This window comes from Lissotriton helveticus, chromosome 4_1 (genome assembly GCF_964261635.1).
Source record: "Lissotriton helveticus chromosome 4_1, aLisHel1.1, whole genome shotgun sequence".
Classification (NCBI taxonomy): domain Eukaryota; kingdom Metazoa; phylum Chordata; class Amphibia; order Caudata; family Salamandridae; genus Lissotriton; species Lissotriton helveticus.
The window spans coordinates 1,330,828,391-1,330,840,444 of record NC_136063.1 but is presented as its reverse complement, the minus strand read 5'-3'; positions in this window follow the sequence as shown (position 1 = coordinate 1,330,840,444).

Here is a 12,054-nt window from a genome sequence, read left to right as displayed (position 1 = left end):
CCACGTTTTTAATAATCCAGCTGCCTCACTCTCCAATGAACATCTAAAACTATTTCTGGAAATTTGGGGATTGATTTGATGTAAAAAGCAGGGGTTCTATATGGAAGCTATTTAGCGAAAAATTGCATACGCCTCAAATTAACAATTCAACTTCAAATTAAGTAAAATTGAACTAATTTATCTTTTTCTTTGTTGTTACTGAAATCTGTAGATTTTCCTTAGAGTGACATGTATCTTGTACTTTCTCATAGGCCTTGGCAGCCTTATATTTTTTTAAGTAAGTGGACTCAGCATCTAACATATCTATGAGTTCTTGATTCCATTAAGTCTTCCACTATCTCCAGAAGAGTCAGAATTCTGCTGGGGTCTAAATTCCGTAAAAAATATCTGACCATAATAGAAGACAATTGTATCATTTCTTTACAATATCTAATGCTAGGTTTGATTTCATTCCACCCTTTCCAATGCACGCCATCTAGGAAGTCGAACATCGTACGAAATCCATTATTCTCCCATCTAGGGGCAGCATTTTTCCAAAATGGGTTGGTCCCCCAGATATACATCAATCAAGTAAGTTGCACCGGTATTAATGGGGATATCCAAATGTTTGAACATTTGTACCGTACGCTTAATAAACCACAGTAAGATCTTATTTCTCACTTATTTGGGGCATTCATTTCATACTCCTGAAAAATCAATTCTAAAAAGAAATGATTAAACAAACGAACACCTAGGGGGTTAAAAACTCTATATGTAATATGTGTGAAATTTCAAAATAGTTTTCTTTCAGATCCGGGAGGACAAATCTCTCTTCTTTCACTGGCTTACATAATGTATCTAATGACAATCTAGACATTTTATGAGGCTACAGAAAGGTATAGAACACACCTTCCTTCTCTTTAAAAAATGTTGCCTGTAAAGCATTAGGAATGGCTTCAAAGAAAAAATTACACTAGGGCAAAACTGAAATTCAGATCAGAGCAACCTGGCCCATTATTGATAGAGGTAAATTGGTCCATTTGGCCAATATACCCTTCGCCATTTTAACATTTTCTAAGACATATACCCCTAAATACATCTTAGGTCTTGACTTTATTAAAGGATAAAATTCAGCAAGTGTCTAGTGCACAGTTACATAATAATATCTCTGTTTTTATTTAATGCATCTTATAACCTCACAATAATTGAGATTATTGAAAAATGTCAAACACCCTCATTGATTTTCTACATTTGGTTTGAAAATAGTTTAATGTCATTACCATATAATGTCATATTAGTCATTTTCCCTAGTAGCAGTTTTAGATGTTCATTATTTCGAATAGCACTAGATAATGGCTCTATAAAAAGGGTAAAGAGTATAGACGGCAGAAGACATACTTGTCTTGTACCTCTGCTCACCTTACAAGTACCGATATTGCAAGAGTTATTAATGATGTGTGCTTTAGCTGCTCTACATAAACAAAATAATATCTGAATAAAACATGTAGGAAATCCAAACTCGCTAAGAATAATGAAAAGACTTTCCCAGCACACTAAATCGAAAGCCTTTTTGGCATCAAATAGCATAACCTGAGCTGGTACTCTGATAAAAAATAATCCAAAGCCTTGATCAAAAAGTTAATATATAAAGATAGCTGTCACCCCTGGTGCAGAGCCACATGGATCGTGATGACTAACAGAACCTAATATACCACTCATACGAATAGGTGAAAAGACTTGTAGTCTACATATACAAGACTAATGGACCTGTTTGAGTTGACCCTATCCTTATCCTTATTCTTTTTCAAAAAGTTAACCACAACTGCAGAACGGATTAAGGCAGGAACTTCCTTCTGCCCATTCTAAAATATGATTAGCTATTTTTAAAAGCTCAGGGTTTAGTAGAGATGAAAACTTCCTATACAGGTCTGAAGGGATGCCATATTTTCCACAAGCCTTACCGCTGTCCAAAGATTCCACTCCAGCCTTGATCTCTTCAAGGGTAATTTTAGCTTCCAGGGCTTGGGCTTGGCTCGATTGCAACTTGGGGACAGGGAGCTTATTAAGAAAACCCTTAAGTCTTGAGACATTCAAGTCTTGCTGCGCATTATAAATTGCTTTGTATTGTTTAAAAAATCTATCCTTGATTTTTGTTGGGTCTTTTATACGCCAGGGAACATCTCCATGACCGAATATATCGGCTTGCCCTGGCGTCGTCCGGTTACGATTGTGTAACTAGGCAACCGCCGCCTTAAGTTGGGCTGTCGGTCCGGGCTATACTGAGCATCGACTTGTGCCTTGACCAAACACGCGCTGCCTCGGCAAAATTGAGGTCTAGTGAAAAAGGCAAAATTAATCGTTTGTCCTGATGATGGTTCCTATGATTCTTTAGTGGAACCGAAACGCCGTCGACTTGCTCATGCACCCTATACAAATATCTGATTGTTTGATTTTCTGTAACGGTGCAGCTTGATATTTTCTGTACAATGCATATGTAAACAGAAAACGCTTGTTTTGCCTTTGAACCTTTCCTGTTCTCTCCAACTGTAATCACCCCGTGAGTGTTGGGCACAGGCTTGTGCACCACATAGGGGCTTTGTGGAAGGTATTCTTGTTTTATCTTGAGAATTCTGTTTATTCAGTAAACCCGAATGACCTCTGTCCGGCTGGGCATGTCCTTCTAAAATATAGAATTGATTTCGTCTATATTTATTGGTTGTTTTATCAATCCATGCATGGGACCGTTGTTGTTTCATAAAATTGTTCCCCGAGGTCCCTGGCTGACTGAATTGGGGTCCCTTGTTGCTAAAAAAGTAGAGGGTCTTTTATATATGCAGTTATTTCCTCATCTGTAAGTGATGTAATCCTTTTTTGTTCTTGCCGTTTTCTTACCGGCCTCACTAAACATTTACCTGCAAATTTGCTCTCCTCATGTAAGCTAAGCTAAGCTCAAGATAAGCTGAGTTAGCAGTATAACTTCAAGTATAGTAATATTCTTGCATGCTCATTCTTGCTTGCCTAAGTGCTGATTTATTGGATGCATTTTTATTACATATAAATTGCACAGATGCCCGATGCAGATCCGACTCTAATCATGTCCTGTATAGACCTAAACATTTCCTCTGTGCAATCTCTTTAGAAGTTATTCTATAGCCATGGATAGTTGCTTTAAATGCCTGTCAAGTATTTTTTACACTAGCAGTATTAGTACTGATTTGAAAATAGTTCATTATTTCACTTTGTATATCAATGCACCACTCTGCATCTTCTAAATTCACTTTGATGGAAAACCATCTGCCGCATATTCATTCTACATGATTCCCAGACACTTCCATCTTCACTAAGGCATGATCTAAAAAGCTGTTCTGAATATGTGTGTAACTCGTAAATTAAAGATTTTGTGAATAAAGAAAATAATCTAGCCTAGCATCCGAGTTATATCTTCAATAATGTTCCTGCCTTTCTGAGTATGCTTCCCTCCACAGATCTACCAACTCTAACCCCCCTATTACATTCAGTCATTGTACTAGCCATTCATGTTTTCTTCTGTTTATGTCTCTCAAAAGATGAGTCTAGCTCTGGATTTTGAAGGAAACTAAAATCACTGCCTAGAATCACAAATCCAGGAATGTTCAGCAGTGCCTGGTAAAGATCTTTAATGGTGCAGGATCATCTAAGATTGGTGCATATATTGTGGCTATAGTAAGTCTTGTGCTAGTAAGTAATCCACTGATAAGCACAGAACTGCCTTCTGTATCAGACTGGGAAAAAGTAACTTCAAAAGGAAAATGCTTATTGACAGAAATTGCCAACCCTCTGTGGGCAGCATTTGTGGATGATATGTACTGATAGCCTGCCCATTGACTAAACATTTTATATGTAGGTTCCCCCTTATCCATATAATGTATCTCTTGCAAGAGCACTACATCTGACAAATCACCTCACACCCAGTTGTGTACGGCTCAGGCTTTACTTGTATTATTGAGGCCACTGACATTTAGAGTAATAATTCTTATGAAATCCTTAGATGCCTGCATTAGGACTCACGAAAGTTGCTTTCACTTGTCTATTTGATCTAAAGTGTGATGCAGAAATAAAGTGCATTGTGCCAGCAGCCTATCCCACTTCACATAGTATCTAACCATTTGAAATGCAGAAAAAGGGACCAAGTGCATTATCCTCCCATCCTATTGACATAAAGCGCATCGGGCAATGAGTACATCAAAGTACGTATGAGGTAAAAGGTCGCTTTATTTGCAACAGGCAAGCAGCTTACATCATTTTACAATACATTTTATAAGCCCTAACTAATACAAATCAAATCATTCACCCCCCTCGCTGCCCCTAATTGATTCCCCACAAACATTTCTTCAAATTGAACTCCTCCCCAACCCCTTTGTTTCGCCACCTGCATACCTCCTCCCTCATTCCTCGGCCATCTGTTTTCCCTATGTCCAAATATACTCTGATTGCCCCAACCCTTCCTACCTGACTCAATCTCATCCAAATCTGCCTGCCCAAAAATTGATTAACACAATACATTTCCTTTAAAAAATCACTACCTAATCAAATGCAAGGCTAAAGTCATTATCCTAAAGGGAGGGTGGGAGGGGCAACATAGAAAAATGCCTCACCTACCTCCACACACGTCGTTCTCTGAAGAACGCAGTGTTCAGATCGCTGAGTTGTAAAGCAGGCACCTCACCTGCCCAATAGCTGCAGCCTTGGACTGTACCATCGGCTCGAAGCCACCTGGGGGTGGAGATTTTTTGAATGCCACCCCCAGGAGCCCCCATCGGGCAATGAGTACATCAAAGGCTGTATGGGGTAAAAGGTTGCTTTATTTGCAACAGGCATGCAGTTTACGACATTTTACAATACATTTTATAATGCCTAACTAATACAAATCAAGTTTAACACCCCCGCCGCTCCTAATTGATTCCCCACTAACTGTTCCCGAGATTGAACCTCCTCCCCAACCCCTTTGTTTCGCCACCTGACTACCTCCTGCCTCATTCCTTGGTCATCTCCCTCCCCTCTGTCCTAGTCCTTGCACCCTCTGCATAACTCCTGAGGCGGAAGCCGGGAGCCACGAGTTTGCCATCTCTGTGATTTTTAAAACTGTATTATTGTAATTTGGACACTCATTCTGCTTTCCTTTGTTGTGTTGTAACCTGCGCCGTGTATCCCTGCACTTCGGATTTCTCCTGAGGCGGAAGCCGGGAGACGCTAATTTTCTCTGGATGATATTTTAATAAGTGAAACTTGTATACCGAATGCATTACTCCATCAATCTGCGCCGCATTCCGCCTCTTTTGCATTCACTCAGCCAATTAGGAGCTGAGCTGCAGTTGGGGATTAGGAGGCTGCCTGTGGCTTTAGCGGACATCTTGGGGAGGCAGGCTCGCAGGTCAGCGATCCAGGCTTGCTGGATCGCGCTGTGACGCTATAAATCAAGCGTCCTGTAGGGGCTCATGCTAGTTCTTGCACCCTCTGCATAACTCCTGAGGCGGAAGCCGGGAGCTACGAGTTGACTATCTTTGTTATTTTTAAAACTGTATTATTGTAATTTGGACACTCATTCTGCTTTCCTTTGTTGTGTTTTAACCTGCGCCGTGTATCCCTGCACTTCGGATTTCTCCTGAGGCGGAAGCCAGGAGACGCTAATCTTCTCAGGATAATATTTTAATAAGTGAAACTTGTATACCCACTGCATTACTGCCTCAATCTATGCCGCATTCCGCCTCTTTTGCATTCACTCAGCCGATTAGGAGCTGAGCTGCAGTTGGGGATTAGGAGGCTGCCTGTGGCTTTGGCGGACATCTTGGGGGAGGCAGGCTCGTAAGTCGGCGGTCCAGGCTTGCTGGATCACGCTGTGATGCTATAAATCAAGCGTCCTGTAGGGGCTCATGCTAGTTCTTGCACCCTCTGCATTACTCCTGAGGCGGAAGCCGGGAGCTACGAGTTGACTATCTCTGTGATTTTTAAAACTGTATTATTGTAATTTGGACACTCAATCTGCTTTCCTTTGTTGTGTTTTAACCTGCACCGTGTATCCCTGCACTTCGGATTTCTCCTGAGGCGGAAGCCAGGAGACGCTAATCTTCTCAGGATAATATTTTAATAAGTGAAACTTGTATACCCACTGCATTACTGCCTCAATCTATGCCGCATTCCGCCTCTTTTGCATTCACTCAGCCGATTAGGAGCTGAGCTGCAGTTGGGGATTAGGAGGCTGCCTGTGGCTTTGGCGGACATCTTGGGGGAGGCAGGCTCGTAGGTCGGCGGTCCAGGCTTGCTGGATCACGCTGTGATGCTATAAATCAAGCGTCCTGTAGGGGCTCATGCTAGTTCTTGCACCCTCTGCATTACTCCTGAGGCGGAAGCCGGGAGCTACGAGTTGACTATCTCTGTGATTTTTAAAACTGTATTATTGTAATTTGGACACTCAATCTGCTTTCCTTTGTTGTGTTTTAACCTGCACCGTGTATCCCTGCACTTCGGATTTCTCCTGAGGCAGAAGCCGGGAGACGCTAATCTTCTCAGGATAATATTTTAATAGGTGAAACTCGTATACCCACCGCATTACTGCCTCAATCTGCGCCGCATTCCGTCTATTTTGCCTTCACTCAGCCGATTAGGAGCTGAGCTGCAGTTGGGGATTAGGAGGCTGCCTGTGGCTTTGGCGGACATCTTGGGGAGGCAGGCTCGCAGGTTGGCGGTCCAGGCTTGCTGGATCGCGCTGTGACGCTATAAATCAAGGCGGTCATGGCTCCGCGCAGCGGACGCGAGCAGCGGACGCGCCTCCCATGCGCCGAAGGAGCGCCAAAGGAAAGCCCGTCTCCGCCCGTCCGCGCTGAGGATGTGCCAGTGGCCAGGCGGGCTGCCCCTTGCTTCTGCTTACTGGTAGGGAGCTCCCTTTATTCCTTAAACACCCTAATATTCCTAAGGCCCCCGTCTAAATCATGTCAGCATACTTTTTCCCCTGACAAGATACATCTTGTTCACTCTTGTGGAGGTAATCATGGATACAATAGGAATACACATCCAAAAAAGTTGCCTGTGTCCACTAAAGCACCGAGGTCTACTTCCTCTGTAAAAGAGGTAGGTTTCCTTATTAACTCTAGGTCTCTGTGCAAAAATAATATTGCATTCAATGATTTTGTTTCGCAAAGGAATCCTTCCTGGGTCTTTATCACTGAGACCTGGGCTTCAGAATCTTCAGGCCCTCAACTGGTCGCCGCCATTCCCCCGGGCTATGTTCTGACTAGAATGGACAGAACGGGGCGAAGAGGTGGTGGTCTAGGAATACTGCACAAGAACTTTTCATTTGCCGGTTTGATTTTCTTTCTACCTCGTCCGATACCTTTGAGGCTTTATATTTTTCCATAAATTCCACCTCTACAGTTTCCCACAACTTCTTTTACCCAGGACTTGATGAATCTTTTTGAACCTTTCCTGGATAGGCCTAACTTTACTCTCCTAGGCGATTTTAATTTTCACTTAGAGAAAGTTAGTTCGAGAGACACTCTCTCCTTGGTGGAATCCTTAGCCACATGTTGCCTGATTCAGCTCGTGGGTGGTCCCACCCATTTAGCCGGACACACGCTCGATGGCATTTTTCCCAATGACACCAGATTCAAGATAGGAACCCCGATTCCTTGGCATGGTCAGACCACCTGGCAGTGCCCTTTGAGCTGAATGCTCCTCAATCCTCCCCTTCTTCCGCTCACACCAAGATATGGGTACTTAGACGAAATTTTAAGCAGATTAGTAATGAAACTCTGGCCCCTTTTGTGAACGAGCTTAGCTCTTCTTCTAATAATGACATAAATTCTGCAGCAACAGACTTGGCTAGTTCCATCTCTAGAGCCGTAGACATTCTGGCTCCCGCAAAGCAACACTACTGCACTCGTAAGAGTACCTCCATGCCTTGGTTCTCTGATCGTCTTAGAGGGCTGAGGCAGGGCTGTAGAAAACAAGAAAGGAAGTGGCATGCCCATCCTGAACCCTCTGGAAAAACACAACACAAACTTCTCCTTTAAGCATACAAGTCAGCAATAATGGAGGAGAAAAAGGCTTACTATGCCAATCTGACGGCATCGCTATAATCATCCAGAGATCTTTTTAAGATCATTGATTCTCTCTCTGCCCCTAAGACCGCGGATCCGATAGTTGAATCCCAGGAGCTCTGTGACGACATTTCAACTTTTTTCTATACTAAAATCGCTGATATTTATAACTCTCTCGAACTCTTCAACGCAGAACTGGATGCTAGCGCTCTTCTGCCCTCCTCCCATGCACCTGTTCCTCCGGTTGTGAAGCCAGTGTTGAGTTTTCTTGACTTTCCTTTGCTCACTCTAGAAGGGATTAATCACCTCCTTGATAGCACCAAGTCAGGTTCTGCCCTGGACCCTTGTCTCTTAAAAACCTTGAAAACATGTAGGGAGGTGATTGTTCCCCCCCCCCCTCCTTGAGGTGATGAACCGGGCTATTACAGAGGGATTTTTTTCCATCCCCATGGAAAATGGCGGTGGTTAAACCGCTTCTGAAAAAGGCTTCTTTGGACCCGGGGGTCTTGAAAAACTTTCGTCCAATTTCCCTGTTGCCGGCTCCTGCTAAAATTCTGGATTCTCACCTAAATTGCCATCTCACCACCTTCATTGAGGACACAAACCTCTTGGATACTTTGCAACACGGCTTTCGAAGTGAACACAGCACAGAATCCGCCCTCACCGTCGTTATTGACAACATCCGTGCTAAGGTTGACAAGGGCCATACCACTCTTTTAGTCCATCTCGACCTCACGGCAGCCTTCGACACCCTGTCCTCTTTGGTCTTGGTTTCCAGGCTGGGGGAGATAGGGGTTGGAGGCTCGGCACTTAGTCTCCTGGCTTCCTTTCTCCATCAAAGGGAGCAGAGAGTCAAGCTGCGTGAGTTTCTGTCCCTTTCCAAGCCTGTGCAATGTGGGGTCCCTCAGGGTGCTTCTCTAAGTCCCTTATTGTTTAACATTTATGTGACCCCCCTTGCCTCAGTTGTGAGATCCTTTGGGTCTGAGGTGTTATCATACGCTGACGATACCCAAACCTTGGTCTCCCTCACCCAATCGGTGGCCGACTCTGCCTCGAAGTTCAGATCTTGTATGGATGCAGTCTCTAAGTGGATGATCCGGAACTTTTTAAAACTCAACGGCGATAAAACGGAGATCCTGATTTTTGGAGGTAATCAGGATATCTAGTCCAGTGACTGGTGGCCGACATCTCTTGGGGATTGTCCTGTCCCCTCTCACTCGGCCTGAAATCTGGAGGTCCTGATCGATGCCACTCTTTCTTTTGACCTTCGAATCAGCAGGACTGTGTCCACCTGTTGTGGTTTCATCAGGGTCCTCAGAAAGATTGCTGCACACCTCTCTCCAGCTGCCCGGAAGCAAGCTACCGTTGCTCTAGTCTCTTCGAGACGGGACCACTGTAATGCTTTGTATGGGGTATGAACAAGTCTACTGTCCATCTCCTTCAGATGGTTCAGAATGCTGCGGCCAGGATCGTTCTGGATCTTCCTTGGCTTGCCTCAATATCACTGGCCCGGAAATACCTCCACTGGCTCCCTGTCCAGTCTAGCATTTCTTTTAAACTTCTCTGTCTTGCTCATGGGGCTTTTTATGGCTCTGGTTCAGAAGGTCTCAGGTCCCTTCTTCAGCTCTACAGTCCTAGTAGAGTGCTGCGCTCCTCCTCCAATAATCTTTTTCTTGTCCCGCGATTTGTAAAGGCTAGATGGCGAGGTAGAGCCTTTTCCACTCTGGCGTCTAGGCTTTGGAACTCCCTCCCTACAGAACTGGCTGCTCAATCTTCTCCTGGGCTCTTTCGTAAACAACTAAAAACCTGGCTCTTTCTGGAGGCTTACCTGTAGACCCTGGATCAGCTTCCCTCTAAACTTTTCTAGGCACTAAAGCAGTCAGTATCAGCTTCATATTTGGCCAGGATTCGATTATTAGTTCTCAATATGATTTCATCTCATTCAGCAGCCAAGGCGTGAAAGCTGTACCATATCATTTTCACCCAAATGAATAGTTAAAAAGTCTGGACATTTTCTAGTTGAAAGCAGCTTACTTACAAATGGCATTAATTGATCCCATTTCATACCACCTTTGCCCCATCAATTGATCTTATTATCCTCAAAGCTAAAGCCCAGGTTAAGTCCATAATGATTTCTTTCGTCTTGCTTTGCTGCCCTTTTTATAAATGAATGTCCAACAATCCAGACATTTGCCATGGATGTAGGTGGGCTCAAGTGATTACCTAAAAAGAGAAAAATGTTAGAAATGCAGTAAAAATCTATGAACCCTCTAACTCTCTAACATATTTTAAACAACAATTGGAAGTTCAGTGTCCCAAACTTTTCAATTGTCTCAATGAAAAACCTTTTTCTTACTGTCTCTGAGGCGGCACCAATTTCAAAGGAATTAGTACCAAAATCATTAGGATTATAACCCAAGAGGCTTATTGCTTTCCTTAAAAGTAATACAATCTGTGACGCTTTCAAGGGAAAACTGTCCTGTTGTTTGAAAATAAATATGGGCAAAGAACCACTCTAAATTCGAACTAAGCTTTCATCGGGCAAAGCGGTCCTCTCAGCTTCTGCAATACCACTGTTGCCCCTTTCCCTTTGTGATCTGTTTTTGATTTTTCCAACAGAATACACATAGACAGTTTGGTTATCAACACATTTGAAAACTTGAGCCCTTCAAACTCGGCTCCGCCCAGTAACTCCAAGATTCTGAAAGCGTAAAAAAATAACCAAACCATACAAAGCTTGAATAATAAGAATTCAAATTACGAATAGCAAATTTGCAGAAAGACTTGAATGATATGGGCTTGCTCATTAACTGGCCTTGCTTCCTCGTTTTTTCCCAGCCTTATAAAATTCTCATTCCTAGTTCTCCAGGTGATGGTTTGTATCCCCAAAAGCATTTACCATAGAAGGCTAGACAAGAAAGTTTGCCAGCAATTGTAGTGGAAGAAATATTATGTTCTACGTTGGCCATTAAATACCGCAGAACATCATCCCTGCAATTTTCCCAACCTAATTCATTGCTGGCTCTAATAGAAGCACCTAAGTCTAAAAATTCAGCCCATGCTCTCTTGTAAGCTAACCTTGTACTGTGAGCTAGAGCATTCTCTACAATATGTTGTATGTTTAGTTTGCTAGGTCCCAGACCTCCAGTGGAATCTGGGTTTTCACTGGGTCTGCCCCGGGCGCCGAACCACAGAATCTCAGCCACTGGGAACGAGATAATGCCTCTGCTATATTATTATTTATTCCTGGTATGTGTTTAACCTTAAAAATGATATTGAACATCAGGCAACCTAGCAATAATCTTTGCAACAGTTTAAGAAGGAGTCTGTCTTTAGCCTTGTGACCATTAACTAGGCCGACTACAGTTTTGTTGTCAGTATGAAAACTAATGCCACTATCAGAGGGAAAAATTCCAAAAAAGGCCATGCTTCTTTTCTCAAAAATCAATTTCAAAGGCCAACTTTCAGCACAGCATTTACCTTCCCAAAAGAGCCCAAAGCCATTGGCTCCTGACGTGCCAGAAACAATTTGAATTGACCATAGAAAATCCTTATCAATAGACCAAATTGTAACCCTGTTGAAAGCCCTCAAAAACATTAACCAGTTTTCGAAATCAGCTCTCATGGTGGCTGAAACTCAAATTCTGTGATGAGGCAAGGTAACCTCTGACATGGCAAAACCTAACCTTCTATAAAAAGATCTACCAGCTTTCACCACTCTGCAAGCAACATTTAAATGCCCCAGAAGATATTGCATTTCATAAAGGGTTAGATTCTGTGATAGCCTGGTGTGTTCTAGCATCTCTACTATTTCTTTAACTTTTTTAACAGGTAGTCCTACCTCCAGCTTGACTGTGTCTATTTAAAGACCTAGGAAAATCATACAATTTTCTTCGACCAAAGAAATGCCTAACTCTCTTTTCAATGACTTACAAAACTCCAGAGCTCTGCTTCATTGCTGAGTACCAGCTACACCAATAAAAAGAAAGGCATCCAGATAATG